The sequence below is a fragment of the Papaver somniferum genome, chromosome 9 (assembly GCF_003573695.1).
Source record: "Papaver somniferum cultivar HN1 chromosome 9, ASM357369v1, whole genome shotgun sequence".
Taxonomy (NCBI): domain Eukaryota; kingdom Viridiplantae; phylum Streptophyta; class Magnoliopsida; order Ranunculales; family Papaveraceae; genus Papaver; species Papaver somniferum.
In genome coordinates this window covers 145,856,917-145,862,481 of record NC_039366.1, presented here as the reverse complement: position 1 = coordinate 145,862,481, position 5,565 = coordinate 145,856,917, and positions in this window count along the sequence as shown.

Genomic DNA, 5,565 nt, shown 5'->3' with positions numbered 1-5,565 from the left:
GGTCGAGATCGATTTTCGGCAGTAATGTATTGTCGCAAAGTAATTTTAGTTTTTTTTTGAAACGGCGTGTTCACGCTTCTTTGGGATGACGTTTTGATGCGCTTTAGTCTTGCTATGAGCAAGTCGATCGACCACATGTGGAGTTGGTTCAATATTGAACGCGTTGGCATCTCCTTGATCATTTGAAACATGATCTAAGCCGTCCAATTAGGCTGGCGAAGTTGGACGGATACGATTGATTAGCGGCAGTTGTGTAACGCTGCTTATTCAATTTAGGGTTTTAAAGGATGCGCGATCACCCTCCTTGGGGCCGGCGTTTTAACATGCTTTGGTCCCGTTGGGGACAGGTCAATCGACCAAGGGAGAGCTTGGGCCGATGGTGAACACATCGACAACTCTTTGATTGCTCGAAATGCGATCCAAGCAGTCCAACTAGGAAGGCTAAGTTGTACGGACGTGATGCGTTTTGAGACCGTTTTTTCCGGTCTCAATTCGTTTGAGTTATGTTATGCAGCGTGAACGCCCATGTTTGGGTCGATGTTCGAAGCATTTGTGAAAGAGCTTCATATGGATCGATCAACTAGGGCATTAATGGGCCCATCGGTGGTCATTAGGGTGATTACCTAGTTCTGCTAGGAGTAATCCAAGCTTGTTAAATCGCGCGACCAAATTGTGTGGCCGTGATCGTTTCTGAGACCGACATTAACAGTCTAGATTTTCTTTAAGGAGTAAATACGTGTTTGATCATGCTAACTTTAAAAAAAGTGTGTGAACGTATTGATCTCTTTGTCAGAGAGATGTAGCATGTGTGAGTATTTTTTTGCAGATCCCAATACTAGCACTTCAGGAGATTCATGCTACTCTGCTGAGAGTGAGCATTGATCGTCATGTCATGTCAGTATTGAGAATTCGGCTGAGAACATTGTACGGAAAAATATCAGGCGAGTCATGCATTAGTTAATAATGCTGGCAGAAAATAGAATTCACAGAATATTTGGGATTGGTACTACGCGCACCAAGGTATTGAAAGCGTGAAGCGTTTTTCATTTTTAGGAAGCGATGCGTATGTCGAAGCGTGAAGCGTCGCTTCATGGTTGATGTTTGAAGCGGATGTTTTCTTATAAATAAATTAGTCGTAACTAGTAATTATAAATTGATTAGGAAGATAATATCTATATAAATTTTATATAAGTATAATTTTTATCAAAAACAAAGCGTGTGTACACCAGTTCAACCTACTCCAGACGAGTGGGAGGTGGGGTGTTCGATTCCCCATTAAAACATTCATATTTTTCTTTTAAAACCTTTGTGAAATGTTGAAATTTGAAGAGAAGCGTACACTCTGAAGCGTGAAGCGTACGCTTCATGAAAGATGCGCTTCACATGACCGCTTCAGAGCGAAATGCTAAAATTTGAAGCGAAGCGTGAAGCGTACGCTTTTAAAAACCATGACGCGCACCATTCTGAGTGAATTTCATATATATATTGAGTTGCTCAATACGTGAAGAGGTTTTTTGCGCTCATCACTTCTTAAATGGATTTATACCCTTGCAGCGCGTCAGCGCATTAAATACATGGTTTTATAATTTTAGCCCTATTCGAAAAACGACCATCAACATTAAGTCCCCTGCTTAGCACGTAACAGTGACATTGTTGCGGGGTAAGCAATGGATGGTGACGGTTAAATATAAAACTTATGAGGCAAGGTAGACAGATGTTACCAGGATAGAGGCCGACTAGGTCTTTGAGCAAGATACGCTTAACAAAGTATCAAGGCTTGCAGTGATCGTCCTCCCATCATACGTCAATTGCCTCCAAGTAAATTTCGAAATTTTCTAAACTCCACTGCGCTCGATTGCGAGAGGCCTTGACTTAATTTGCTTGGAGTCCGGACTGCTGAGTCGCAACGAAAATGTTCTTTAAACTCCTGAACATTGACTGGAATGGAATTGCGTTCATTCCGACCCTTATCTCATAGGCTCATTCTTTCCCTTCTGATTGCGATGGTGAAATGCTTGGAATGCTTGTATCGGCAAAATCTTCCGGAGTCTTTGAGTGAAGTAAACGAGCTGAGAGGCGTTCTGTTGCCGACATGCTTCTATCAAGTCTTGAAGGACTTTGTTATAAGTTACATCCTTTGAACCATCCTCTGAATCTTGGATAGTTGTATGGAATGGGATGCGATGAGCAGTCCCCAGTTACACTTCATATTCGATGGCCTGGCTGGATACGTGAAACCATCTCCGATTTGTACTTTTGGGGGTTTTAATGCACATGTACGGCTTCATGTTGAGAATTTCCCGCGGCTCGTAAAGCTCCAACAGTGATGATGCTGATATTAGAAATGAATCGGTTGAGGGACGTGGAGGCATCCTGGCATTCCTCAGGTGTAATTATCCCAAGCTTATTTTCTATTGAAAAACGTACTTCCATTGCATTTGCTGGTAAGGTGTTGGAGTGTCTTCGGCCTCTGAAGAGAGCGTTGAAGCGGCTTCGGGGAGAGTGCTGAAGTAGCTTCGAGAGAGAGCGTTGAAGCGGTTTCTTCTGTAGAGAGCGTTGAAGCGGCTTCGAGAGAGAGCGTGCGTTGAAGCGGCTTCAGGAGCGTGCGTTGAAGCGGCTTCTTCTGGAGAGAGCGTTGAAGCGGCTTCAGAGGAGAGCGTGCGTTGAAGCGGCTTCAGGAGAGAGGAGAGAGCTTTGAAGCACCTTCTTATGGAGAGAGCATTGAAACAACTTCAGGAGAGAGCGTGCGTTGAAGCGGCTTCTCCTGGAGAGAGCGTTGAAGCGGCTTCTCCTTCAGTTTGATTTTTCCTTGCAAATTACATGCTTCTTGATTTTCCGTCTCTCTTGTGTTGAAGAAATCCTTGACTGACGGTGAAGGAATTTCATGCTGAGTGTCAGTCCCCAAGCGTGAGTTACATGGATCTATCTTGTATGGTCGGTGGGTTTACCATAATAAAGATATCACCATCTCGCCTCCGTACTGGTGACTCTATTACTTCTCCAAGGGAAAGTAAAATATGCAGAAGTTCGGATTACCTATGTCTGTAGTGGTTGTTGCTATGGTGAAGCTCTGGCGAGCAAAAACGATTCTTGGAAGCAACCATGATCAGAAGAGACTGGCAGGGAGAGGCATGGTAGCTACTTGAACGAACTTGGCAGTCTTCATATATGAGCTTTCAACTTGATAGATGTCGTCACGCTGGGTCCTTGAAGACATAATTTGGGAGAGAGTTGGAGTTGAACCCAATGTTGATGAGGATAGTACGAGTAGTTGATCATGAGGCCGTATTTGCTTCTACGTTGCGTTTCATAGACATCCATGCATATCGCTGGTCTTTAAACAATACATATTCTCCCTCGAATACGTCTACGTCTTTGGGCATCTTGGAATCATAATGACAACGGGTTTGCGTCTCTCCAAATTCAACATCTTTGAGATGGGTAGTGCTAAGTAGTCTCCAACGACGCTTCTTTTCCTTTATCATCTTTGGATTGTGTCTTTGAGGAGTAGGGAAGTCCCCTCATGCGAATGAGTTAACTAATAGGTTCTACAAATATGATAAAGCTCTTGACATGGAGAGTCTGTGTGTACCTCTTAAGTTCCAGGCGCAACCTTCTTTGGTGACGCAACTACTTCTTCTACGGGAGACGAAATTCTGAAAGCGTCCCTCATAGATGTTGTTGTCGTCGAGCCAGATATGGAATATCTTGGAAGTTGTTTCATCATTGTGGCAATCGTGCATGTGGTACTGGAGTTGAAGTGGGCGATTTTGGACGCGCAGGATGATGTATCTCGGTGGTTTTTCTCTTGCTGCTTCAGTGAAACCGCTTATAGAAGGTTGAAGGTTGTATTGCCTGTTGGTCCGACGTGTCGAAGAAGCTTTATCCTCCATTCATGTCATGAGCAGCGTGACTGGGTGCACTGAGGAGGTGGTTTCAAACTGGGATTTCCAGTGAGATGTGTTTATGAAGTTTTAATTCAATGCTTCCTGGTTCTATGAAGGGTTTTCTAAAATCCAGAAGCTGCAAGATGAAACAAACGAAGTTCCCTCTGTGGACTTCATTGCTCGGCAAGAGGAGGAGATCGAGAGGCTATCCTTGGAATTGAAGCTGAAGCAGGATGTTCTCCGCAAAAATGAAGGCGCTCTTTCCAAAAAGAATGAGTTGTTGCTGAAAGACTTCCCTTGTGCATTTTCTTTTACATTTACCTTTTAGGTGTCTTGAGTTATTAAGGAATTCCTTTCACAGTTTGATTTTCTGGTTTTTTGAACTAGGTGATTGAATTTTTGAATTGGTTTATTTTTGAGATGATTTTATGAATGACTTTCTAAAATGAGTTATGTTTGAATTGGCTGAAAGCCGACATTTTGGTTTTGAATTCGATCATTCTAAGTATCTCCTAAAAATTGCAAATGTTGCATAAAAAGGGAAACATGTAAAAGGGAGATAATGTGGTGTCTAAGAACAATTGTATCATTGACTTCCTTCCTCGATGTGGGACGCATGCGTCAAGTCCCCAACAAGCTTTTAAAATGTAAAATTGTTTAATGAAACTTACTTGTTCACAAGATCTCATTTGAACGAGACTTGAATTCTCCAAGGGTGATCGCTTCGAATCCTAGTTGTTATGGCGCGCCTCGAGAAACCCGTAGTTGGTTCGATCACTTCGATGAAACTGCACACGTTAATATTCAGATAAAGGGGGTAGCTCTCCTGAGTTAATCTTCCTTTGGAGAATATGCTTCAGGCCGTTGCATTCACTGGTAAAGCGATGAATGAATCTGCGGCAGTGGCAGTACCTCGGGTCCGTCATCTCTTGATCATTTGGATGTTCGTTGTTTTGATGAAACATTCTTGAGTGATTCACCCAAACTGTGGATTCTTTCTCGACATGATGACGCGGGCATCGTTATCTTCTTGGGGATGTTCTCTTGAGGTGTCGGCTCCAGTAGACCTGAAGATGTCACGGGCTTGCTCCTATCCGGGTTGACATAATAGGCTAACCCTTTATGATGATTTGATGATGTGTCAAGCCTCCTTGTTATTGTAGATGTACGAATTCTCGGAATTACACCATATTCTGGATCTACACGTTTTTTTGATGAAGTGATAGCGGATACTACTGATCTTAAATTGGTAGTAGTGGTGGAATAGAGATAAACCTTTTCTTTTGTGACCTATGCAGGTGTCTTCCCAGGACTCCACTGGTGTTGAATTTGTTGTCGACTATCTCCATACTGAAACAACGGCTACGCGAATCTTCACTTCGTCTTTCTGGGGGTGGACCCTTTGAGGCATTTCTGGCTTGCTCCATACAACACTTGTGGTGTTGTAGAAAGGTGATTGCTCCATCCGGATCTCGAGAGAAGTCGTTGCATTCTTCTAAGTAGTAGTCATGTCTCGTGTCTCCGCGCGGCTTTTCGGTCCTTTCATCTAGGAGATTTACTGTACCCATCTATCCAAGGTTTTCCAGTAGCATTGCTTGAAAAAGTGTTTTTGTGAAGATTATTAGTGAATGGAACACCAGAATTGAAATTGGTTGTTGAACCTAAATTGAATTTAATG